Source organism: Silurus aristotelis (assembly GCF_946808225.1).
Source record: "Silurus aristotelis genome assembly, chromosome: 13".
Lineage (NCBI taxonomy): Eukaryota > Metazoa > Chordata > Actinopteri > Siluriformes > Siluridae > Silurus > Silurus aristotelis.
Window position 1 is genome coordinate 2,590,479 of NC_139586.1, and position 12,060 is coordinate 2,602,538.

The 12,060-nt window shown below is 42.0% G+C and overlaps 1 protein-coding gene across 1 annotated transcript in view; it reads right to left on the minus strand.

Moving 5' to 3' along the window:
- Positions 1-12,060, minus strand: part of diaph3 (diaphanous-related formin 3) — a 299,346-nt gene that overhangs the window by 215,063 nt on the left and 72,223 nt on the right. The window lies entirely within an intron of this gene.

The following is a 12,060-nucleotide window of genomic DNA, read 5'->3' on the forward strand; positions in this document are numbered from 1 at the left end:
GTGCACTAATTAACAGCAGAGATTCACCAGTATACAATACAACACCTGTAGCATCTGTCAGGGGCGTAGCCATCATTTCAAAAGTGGGGGGGGACGAAATGTGTAGTGTTACCTGTTTTTTTTCCTCCACTAAAAAAGTGAGGGGGACGAATTAACTTTTTATAAAAAGTGCGGGGGACATGACCCATCTACGCCCCCGGCATCTGTAAGGCTTGATTTTTTCGCTACGAATTCTTCTGCGGCTGCACAGTGCCGATCGACATAACTGACGTTAAAAGTTGCAAATTTTTCCCCCCTTGTGCTCAAGATATAACCATTAAAAAATGCTTAGACAAAGCAAGAATTTGGCGGTTCCACTTCAAAAACGTCGACTTAATAGGGTTGTCGAGTTAACCGAGGTCGAGATAAGTGGGTTCCACTGTATAACTAAACTAAGCCATAAAGTTTCTGTAAAAACCCAAACACTGTTCCAGCATGACAATGCTCCTGTACACAACCTGAGATCCATGAAGAAGGTTGTTAATGATATGGTTGGAGTAGAAGAATTTGAGAGTCCTGCATACAGCCCATGAACACTTTGGGATAAACTGGCATACCAAGTAACCACATCACTTCCTCGAAACCAGTACCAGAACTCAGTAATTCTCTTTAGAGGTCGAGCGATTCATCTGTTTTGCCGATGCAGAAATCCACACCATTAGTTTTTCCGGGTTGCGTTCGTTGCTGAATCGGCTGAGAAGGTCTGCCGACATTACAACAGTGGCCTCTAGAGGTGAATTACTGACGTCACGTGCTGTTTGCTTTTACATGTGAGGCTGTGCGCTGCTCGAAGAGCGTTATATTAAATGTATTATTTATATTTTATTAAGAGTTGAGGCAATGTTTGAGCTTATTATAATAGAAAAGGTGAAACTGGAACAGAAATGTTTAAAAGGCACCTGTGGGTCTGGTAATCAGGTGTCACAAACAAGCGTCTTTCTCAATAGAGTTGAGTGCTTTCTCATATTAATGGGATCAAACTCCAGGCAAAAAAAAACAAAAAACAAAATGAAACATGAAATGATCTAACAAGTCTTGTTTTCAGAGCAGTGTTTGTTCGACTTTTCTTTCGCGGCTGTATTAAGTCCTGTGAGCAACGTGTGAAATGCACCGCTAATGATGCTCTAATGGGTTTATTCTATTGCCATTTAAAACGCCATCGCTCGCTCAACGTCTACAATTGATCTGGCCTCGGTTGTCTTTCGAGAAACTTATAATTCGATGGGGAACGAATGTGGGATTGAGAAATGCGTTAGCTATTTATTTATCTAGTGCAGACACTCGGAGCAGCCCTAGTTCACACATCCGGGATGTTCAGATCTTCATTCGGATAACGCAGGCCCGAGAAGCTAGCGTGCAGCAAAAGGAAAAGAAGGCATCGCTCGCATAAATGCCAAACAGACGCGGGGCATTAAAGACCATCTGCTGCAAACGAGTGATCAGACAGGAAGGAAAACAATATTGAAATGCGCTGTCTCCTGCTGACATACGCCGCTGTACATGAACATACAGCGAGGCCGATTTATCTGTCGCCGAGAATCCGGTAAAAGAAGGAACGTATTTGTGGCTCCTCGCTGCGATCGTTTGTATCTTTCGTCGAAAGCTTCAAGGCCCTGGGCTGTTCATCAAGTCACTCATGGCGCATCGGGGAGAACGGCGATCCACACAGCCGTGCAAAATTGCCTCGGCACAAGTGAAGAAGTGCAGCAAGCATCAATAGCCAATTTTCCGAAAGCCAGTGTCAAGAGGCGTGGGTGCACTTCAGAGGCTAAATTACAGCTGAAATTGACCACAAGACGGAGACTGAACACTAAACTGTGAGACGGAGAAGGAGGAGGAGAAGAAGAGAAGAAGAAGGGAAAAAAAGATAGAGAGAGAGAGAGAGAAAGAGAGAAAGAGAGAGAGAGGGGCGAGAGGAATAACAGGATAACACCATTTAGATGAAAAACAGAAAGCGCGAGCGGGTTAATCCTCGGAGACTGTGCATCACTGCAAGGCAGGCCTGGCAGAATTGAGGAGAAGCAGGATTGATGGTTCTAGACTTTTCCAGACACACTCTCAAAATGACTGAATCATGCTGCCAGTGCTGAAGAGTGATGGTACACAGAGCAATAACCCTGACGCTGAACTTGTTTTCTTCACATTGCATAGGTGAGAATGGTATACTGTCCAATTGATGGCCCTGTATCTCTCGCTCTGCTTCATGCACAAGTTGGAAATGTGAAACCTTTATAAGAAATCCTGCATGTCACGAGTTTCTTTCCACTTTCCCTCACTTCTCATGTTAGATTAACTGAACACAAAGAATAAGACTCGTGGGAAATCGGGAGCTTTGGTACCATAGACATCAGCATCGCAAATTGACTTAGAATAGTGACCAAAAAAAACGTGCTGATTTTTTTTTCCTTGCTGTTTTCTTAACGCCACACTACGGCTATGTGCCTGGCCAAATCCAGGTTTGGTCAAAGTCAAGAAGCTTTTATTATCATTCCAACCATACATAAAATGAGGCAAGCGATTCTCCTGGTGCTACATAAAACAACATAGAGCTACATCACACAACATAGAACTAGGATCATAGGGCTACATCACACAACATAGAACTAATCACACAACATAGAGCTACATTACACAACATAGAACTAAATCATAGACCTACATCACACAACATAGATGTAGCTCTATGTCTTGTAATGTAGCTTCATGATTTAGTTCTATGTGGTGTAATGTAGCTCTATGTCTTGTGATGTAGCTCTATGTTGTGTAATTAGTTCTATGTTGTGATGTTGCTCTATGTCTTGTGATGTAGCTCTATGTTGTGTGATTATAGAGCTACATCACACAACATAGAGCTACATTACACAACCCGGAGATAAAGACTAAAGTAAGTAGCACCATTAATGGATCTGGAGAAATTTTTCCAATTCTACTGTCAATTAATATGACACTGTACATGCTTGTTTGGCTACTATTCTTTTTCTTCTATCTACTGATTCATTCATTTTCAATCCAGACTGAGACACGGTTAATTCGAACAAGGAGAGGACGTCTTTAAATGGGTATAAGGAAGCGCCGGTGTCTCAGTGCTCACTCAAGTGAATTGCTCTTTCATGAATGTTTGTTTACAAGCTCTTTTACAGCACTGGCCATAGCGACACTGATACCACTCTGTGTGGCTTTGAATTCTTTGGCGAAAATACTATATAGAAGCCGTGAAGCTGTGTTGTGAGGATAATTGTATTGTACGGAGTAGTAGCTGCCCTTGATGTTTTCACAGTGTGTCGTTTGTTCTGTTGATCGGTGCTGAACACTAGACATCCGTAGCGCCGTGTGGAGAAAAAAACAGACTAGACAATACCCTCCTGGACCAATACACCAGATATTTATCTCCCTGTCCACTTTTCAGCAGTTTCTACAGAGTATATACTCTCATTCGGGTTGGTACAAAGCTCAGGCAGAGATTAAATCGAGGAGGAGGAGGGGGTCTGATGATTGTGTTGTTTGTGGCGACCGGAGGTCCCTGTTTGCTGTTTAATCGGAGCAGTGGGAAATGCGAGTAAACAATCGTACGCTTCACGGGTGCGATGTGCTCCTACTGCAGTGCAAGTCATCCAGGGATCGTAACGTGTGGAGCCTCCCGGATTGACACGGAGACGGAACAGCACCATCACGAGGGAGGAAAAGAGCGAGAATGCAAAAGCAAAACAGATAGAAATAAAAGAGGAAGAGAGAAGGGATGGGAAAGAAAGACGGAAGAGGAGGGGTTGTAAGCAGTGAGGCGTCCAATTGCATCATCATGCAGTCCTCGTACAGTTCTAATCAACAAGCTGCATGCCTCCCAGCATCTGCTAATCAAATTCGAGCATGTATGTCTTGGTGACTCCTCAAGGTAAAACGAAAGGAGGTCTCAACCTGACTGGAATTCGTCAAAGCAGAAAACAAGACGAGCCGAGTCAGAAGTTCATCCGCAAGCCGATAGAAATCCTGCCGTTGAAGCTGTAATGACCCGTCACTGTTAGCGTAATAGGAACGCTCCGCTACGGCCCGGGCCTTTCCGATCGAAGTTGAAATTATTAAGAACAGTAGATCGCGAGGGGAAGCGCCTCGATTCGGATATTCTCAGGTATCGTGACCCAAAATTCCTCCTGGTGCATTTCTTCATTTCCGGCCAAGCAGAATAAATCAAACACTTTTCCGCCGAAATTAAGGAACGGTGATGTGTATTGAAATGCTAACCAGATCAATATACACTGAGTTTGGGGAAGGAATCTCGGGCTCGGAAAAACGTGATGTAGAACTGTTGAGATGAAAGAAGGTCTTTCGGGAACTGTCTCACGGCCGAATACGGAGAACCGGCTAAATGTAAACCGATGATCCCGGAAGAACGAAAAAAGAATTCTGGGAACAAAATACCCTGCAAACTCCTAAAACCTTGGACATGAGGGTTGAGTCCTTGTGTAAACGAGGGTTTACACTGTTTCTCAGTACCATTATTCATGCACTTCTGATATGGAAAACGTATTCGTGAAACGTAGATGAATGTTTAGGGACTGTGAAATGGAAACCATAATACCGGCCAACTTTTCACTACCTGGAAATATTTTTTAAGACGAACGATGATGGATGAGGAGGTGAAGCAGTGCATGATACCGTGATTATACCACGACACTGTCAGATTTCCCGTTCTGCTTTAGGTGATTCTCTACAACCAAGAAAAAAAAACCTGAGGTTTAAATTAAATGTGCATATTTAAAAAACACTATGAACAATAGCATCGGGACACCTGGCATTTCTCAGCCGTATGAGGTTCTTCCTATTTACGTTTGGCAGACGTCCTTTGTTTGTTTATTGAGCTTTAACGCCATGTTAGCATCATATATACATGGCAGACACGAGGTCATCATCAAATCGGTCTACCTTTAAAGATACCGCCCTTGTGCACAAACACAGCTTCCTGAAGATATGGGTTGGAATCTGACCTCAAACCTACTGAACACCTTTAGGATAAATGTGAATGCTGACTGCACCCCAGGCCTCCTCACCTCATTTAAGTCAGTACTTAATTTTACGAACTGGCTGAATGAGCACAAATCACCACAAGCATACGCCAAAATCTAGAACATCTTCCCAGGAGAGTGGAGGTCATTATAACAGCGATCTGGGACTGAATGTGGTTTAAGATGTTCAAAAGCACATCTTATCATCAGGATGCCATATAGTTCACCTACAAGAGTTCAAAGATTAAAAATGGTTTTGCCTATGAGTATTAGGCTTATTTGTTTCCCCTCGGTGTCTCAGAATGCACCTAGTGATCTAACGACATCAGGTTATTACACCAGTTACCACTTTACAATTAGGTTTCTAGGCAACCGGATCAGGAGACAGGCCCATCGCTGTGGAGTGATGACTTGTCAGGTGGAATATCTAAGGGATTTATGACTCGTCCACCTCTGCACAGAGTATAAACCTGCTGCGCTCGAGTGTCCTAAGCGTAGTCAGATGTTGTCCTCTGCTTGCTCTGTAAGCGTACGACGATATCAGCAAGATATCCAGAAATAAAGCATTTTAATATTTCAAACACCGTGATGATATTGAGGTTGATCGAATTTATAAGGTTTTTAAGCCACCTCTAGTGCCTCATACACACACACACAGATATTCAGAGTTTTCCACATGATTTTTCTTCAATAGCGCCGGGTGTGAAGGGGGTCAGTAATGAGAGTCCCTGACACCGTCTGGGGGTGTCACCCGTCTGCTGACGGCTGAGGAATGAAGCTCATGAGCTGGAGAGAAAATTCAATTTAGTGCCCTGCTCCCTGGAAAGGATGGGGCCGAGGCGGGCGAGCGATATTGAGTGGGCCGGGCCTCGGCTCCTGACAAGCGCTTCATTGAAATGCATAGCTCATGAGCGAGCAGCCATATTTCCCAATCATCAGCAGGTGAAGCAGAGTGCAGGAGGGGAAAATAATCAGTTGATGCATCGGCGGCGAGTACGCGTGAGGGAAAAACCAATGGGAGCCACCGGCGCGCGGACAGAGTGCCAATTCCCATGAAAGCGCCGTGAGAGAGAGAGAGAGAGAGAGAGAGAGAGAGAGAGAGAGAGAGAGAGAGAAGGGGGTGCACTATAGCATGCGGCAGAACAGGCGAACTCGAATCCGCTCGACTGTCGGACGCAGACGTGGGGAAATTAGCCGCGATGTTCACCGGCTTCTCGTCCCTGTTTCTTTGCTTCCACGGGGAGTGGATGCAGCTGGGTTGATCAGCCCATGGAAAGCAATCAGCAACAGGCCTTTTGTGCATCACTAGGGCCGATATTAAACAGCATCTACCTCCTCTGTTCTCTCTTCTCTCGCTCTCTCCCACAGAGGAGTGCTCGATCACAAAAAGGGAACATCTGGAGACAGACCCACGCATCGGAATAACAATATCTATCATTGCCTCAAGTGGCGGCAGAGCTGAAGCCTTAAACAAAAGGCAGCGCACTTCACCATGGGAGGCGCCAATCAAGAGTGGCTACATCGAGTGCTGTGTCCCACCGATCATAATCACGTTAAGTGCTACTTCGGTTCCGGAGGCGGCGGGGGCATGTTAAAAACAAGCACAGGGATGGTTTAGGCTCCATATGCACCCCTCTGTGGGGCTCGGATCCGACACTCTCTCCGGTGAATCGATCGTTTATTTTGTTCCTGTGCTTGTTGTTTATTTTTTGGGGGATAATCTGACACTTTTGCTTGTACGCAGCTGAGGCTGGGCGCAGTTTCATACCAACAAATGCGTCCAACATTATAGCCCTGTTTAGGGATCTGTTCCTCTCACTGCAGTCTCCGTGTCAGGGTTCTGTTTCCCAAAAAATTTAATAAATCAAAAGATTAAGGATGTCGCAGTGGTGCGAGCGTCTCGCAATTACACTCATTAGCTAAAGTATGATGTCTTCAGGATAACAGCTATAAGACGTATTTAGATGCGTTTGCATTCGATTTTCCCTTCAATGGAGCTGCGAAAGCCAAACGTGTTCCAGGGTAACAATGCCCCTGTGCACAAAGCCGGCTCTATGAAGATATGCTTTACATCATTTGGAGTGGAAGATCTCCTTTTATGAAGCTCTGACCCTCAACACTATTAGGATGAATTGGAATGCTGACTTCACTCCAAAACACTCCTAAATCTGGTGCAACACCTTCCCAGAAGAGTGGAGGTTATTATAAGAGCAAATGGAGATTAATGTGGAATGGGATTTTTAAAAAAATGGTCAGGTGTCCAGGAAGTTTTGTATACGGTATATTAGATACGATAGTTTATTCTACACTGTGAAATACACATTCACAGATATTCAAGCTTCGCTAATATATTAGAAACTCGAACAATACTAAAGCTAATTAATAGTAGTCATTACTGAATGGAATGATTTGTGATATATCATAGTTTTGAGACTTGTTTTGTGGCATGCTAACGGATGGCAGCACAAGGCTGCAGGCACAGTCACAGGGAGCACCGACCGCTTTATAAATCGGTGTGCCAAAAAGACATCTTATAACGGGATCTGTGCAACTGGTGCTTTTCTGACCACGTGCGTTACCACGTCTGCTATTCTGACAATGTGTGCACCCTGTAACCGAGCTCTCCTCACTCGCCGGAAACGACACACTTTTGCACACACTTTACTAGGCTGATTTGGCTCCTGCGGACTTCGTCCTCTTCCCGAAGAAAAAACTCTAAGCTCAGAGGTCGCTGTTTTGACACCATTGCAGATATCCGGTGAGAATCGCAGGTTCTTGACACGCTTCACAAAAAAGACTTCCAGGACACATTCCAGAAATGGAACGCTGGGAGCGCTGTATTGCAATGCAAGAGGACTATTTTAAAGTGATGATGTGTAAACCTGTATAAGTAAAGATTTTTCTTGTAAACAGAGCTCATTTTGAAAATACAGATAAAATATACTTTATATATAATATATATAGTAGTATAACACATAATTTCACTTTGCTGAAAATTGGGACCACAAACCTTCTCCGGCTGCCCCATAAACGTGTCCTGAGAAAGAAAAATGAAAACTAATTTTCATCAGCTGGTCATCAACCAAGTGTGCAACCTTCTACAGAGTGACTTTCAATCTAATCGCTCTAATTCCAACACTCCTCCGGCCAAGTTCCTTGCCCGCTTTGCCATGTTGACCCGAGTGTACAGGTGTACCAGTAAAAAGTGGCACAGCGAGGGAGCTGTGCCATGAGGATCCCTCCGTCATTTCTTCTCATTTGAACCTGTTCGACGCCAAGTTACTGCAAGGTTACGGCGTGCAAACTGCCCTTGAAACCGAGGCGGTCCGCGCGAAGGCCTTGCGTGGAATGAAATATGGCAGTCTGGAGATTTGAGTCGAGCGAGAGTAAAATATTAATGAGTTTTGGTGTAATTTATGCTTGCGGAGGGAATACGCGTCAGTCACGTCGATGAAAAAGAAAAGTGTCGTCTAAGCAACATATGTGCGATCGTTCACCTGTTAGAGCTGGCAAGATAACAGTATAAACTCTTCCTCTCTCTCTCTCTCTCTCTCTCTCTCTCTCTCCTTCTCTCTCTCCCTCCCTATCTCTTATAGCCTGAGCATTAAAAACAGTGAAAAACAAATTCATCACTTCATTCCCAGGAAACAACAACAGCCATAAATCAAAGAGAAAAATGAGCCATCTTATCTGGCTAACTTCATGGCTAAGGTAGCTTGACTTCCTTTCTCCCTCCGGAGAGTCCTTCCCAAGGCTGCGTTAGCCACGTTAGAGCTGCACTGTGTCGAAGGCGCGGCGAGACGAAAATAAAATATTAACTTGAATCGTCCTGTGGTCGCCCCGGGTGTAACATTTTCGTCTCGGCCTATTTTTTTTTTTCTTCCCCTGCCTGGAATACGGAGAAGAAAGCAGCCTGGGATCATTCACTCAGAGGTGACTCGCCAACCCACATAGTGAAGTAGGTAAAAGCCACAAATAGGAACATATTTATACACCAGGCATGATTTATAATGGTGGAACCCATGGAGAGCTCTCGGAGGTGAGATAAAGACGGTGCTGGGATGTGACAGGCTGAGTGAACTGATGGGGTCATAATCAGCATGTGTTATACATAAAAGACAGATAAACCATGAAAAAGAATCCAGGCGAATGTAGAAAAACATTCATTAATGAACAAATAATAAATATAAACACGCTTTCACGGGAGCAGGTGCAGTTGAAACAACCTGCCCCGACTTCAACCGTCATTTTAAACAGTTTAGGAGTCAATCAGGTCATGAAGAGGTGAAGTCCTTCAAGAACAGTGGATCGGAGATGAGTAATTCACAGTGTCTATGTTTGCGTAGCTGTGTGTGTGTGTGTGTGTGTGTGTGTGTGTGTGTGTGTGTGTGTGTGTGTGTGTGTGTGTGTGTGAGATACCAAACGGGTTTTTTTACTTATAAAAACTAAAATAAACATGAACAAATAAACAAATGAATTAATAAAAAAAAAAAACGATGCCAATAAGTATAAAAAATAATAATAATAATAATCATCATAATAATAAAATTGCAATCAACTAAATAAAAAAATAATAAAACAAAACAAAAATGCAAATAAATAATTAAATGAAAATAAAAAGTAATAAATAAAAAGTAAAATACAAAATAAAAAACAAATGAGTAAATAATCAATTAAAACAATTACAAATAATAAACTAAAATTAAAGACAAAAACAATCATTTAAATATATAATTAATATATAAAACATATTACTAAATAATAAACTAAATATTTTGAATAAATAAGAGTTGAATGAATAAGCAAATAAAATGATACATTTTAACAAATAAAACACAAATATGAGACAAAAACAGAAACAGGATTAAATCCCGCATTTAATAAATCGTCTAATTCATCATTAATAACAATCACAACAAAACAGTTCCACTCTATAATTTATTCTATCAGCAACAACTTTGGTTTGTTTAGCAGCTAAACAAGTAATAATTTAGAGTAGTTCATGAACGATGGCTTAGCCGTGTCGGATTTACTGGTTGAAAAACTGGCATGTTAATACAAAATTCGAAATCGGCCAATCGGATTGCAGAACTGAACTTAGTTACATCTATAATTCACACAAATCTATTCAGGATTTTTACTTGGTAACATGCATTTTAATATAAACTACAGAAAGAAAACAATGCAGCTTTTTACAAGCAGCTACACGTGCAAACATTTGTAAGAATGTCACTGCACGTATTAAAGCGTCTCATTAAACGAAGCTGTTATGATGCCCAGGCATGACACTTTATGTGGCCATAATTATTGGGACACCTGACTATTTCAAGCCATATATAGCTCTTTTTCCAAGCTACCAGCACAAAGTAAATAGCACACAAATGTGGTGCAGAGAGAGAGAGAGAGAGAGAGAGAGAGAGAGAGAGAGAGAGAGAGAGAGAGAGAGAGAGAGAGAGAATACAGTATAGTGACTTTCTTTGACCATTGTGTTATTGCAGGCATGTGATTGGTAATTCTACCCTCTGGGTAACTGATACAGTCAGCTGTGTGTTTAGTGGCCCATCACAATGTAATAAAGCAGACTTGAAGAAAGCACTGACGTCAAGCACTTCGCTCCACGCACACAATCGCGAGATCGATTCTAGTTCCTCGCTTGACCTTTAAAAACTGCAGTGTTTTAAAATAAATAAATAAATACAAAGTTTCCATGCCGAGGAGTGGAGGCCCTCTGAGATTCAGTAGGAAATGTTTTAGTTTTTTTCTCCATATTGTGAACACTAAGAAAAAGACGTGATCGTGTTCTCAGAGTTCAGTCATCGGATCAACTAAAACTCAACTTTGAAGGTGCTCACAAATGGAACATTATATTTAATAGTATCCCATAGAACCTTTAGAGGCATACAACATCTGGATCTTTAATAAATAAAGCTGATAATGGTCAATTTATGGATGAAAGTTTGACCTGACCATAAGATTTGTACGTGATCTTTGAACATCCCTTTCCACATTCAGTCTCCGTTTCGAAGATGTTTCACTGGATTTCGGTGCTCGAATTCATCCTAAAGGTGTTCAATAAGGTTGAGGTCAGAGCTCTATAGCAGAACTTCATGGAGCTGGCACAGTGCACAGAGGAACACTTCTGGGTCTCCTAGTTCAAGTGAAGGGAAATTTTATCTTACCACATCCAGAGACGTTGTATACAATTGTGTGCCTCTAACTTAGGACAGTTTTGGGGAAGAAATATACTGTAATTTCCGGACTATAAAGCGCACCCAATACAGTACATGGCTGGAAAAGTCAGGCGTCCCAATACTTTTGCCTGGTAATGTCCGTATAGAATTTACATGTAAAAACTATATGACTTCGTTCAAACATCAGTTCCAGGTGAATCGACTGAGTCGCATGAGAGCATTTTGTTTTTATGCAGCCGAACTGATCTGATCGCGTCATTTCAAAGCCTGGGATTAAAATCGAAATAAACTCCGAGCCCACGGCGTAGTGAGGCGCCGGCGTTATCCACCGCGTTTACCGGCGTCACGCCAGTTAATCGGGTTCACTTCAATTAGGACGGTTAATAAACTTCAAAGCATCGTGTTAATTTGAATAGAAATCTTTACATATTTTCTCTTTCCCATCAGCCACAGTCTGTTTTAATTCCCTCCAGTGTAGCTTTTATTATATTTTCTTTTATTTATTGGAATTTTTTTTTTTTATGATGTAATTCAGATGTAATTTATAAGATTTATTTATAAGTCAGAGGGGCAAATAAATCAGCATTTCTTCTCTTTTTTTTTTTTAATAAAATAAGTGGGAGGATTTATTAGGACACAAACATTTGTTAAACAACTGTGCCCATTGCTTTAGTACATCTTTAGCTTAAAATAAACAATAATTGTACACCCACACAGTGATTATTTTTATATAATACACATCGTATGGACAAATGCATTGGGACACTTTTACAACCATACAGTAATGTGGTTCCTTAACTGTTTCCATAGGAAATCTATACAACTTTCTATTT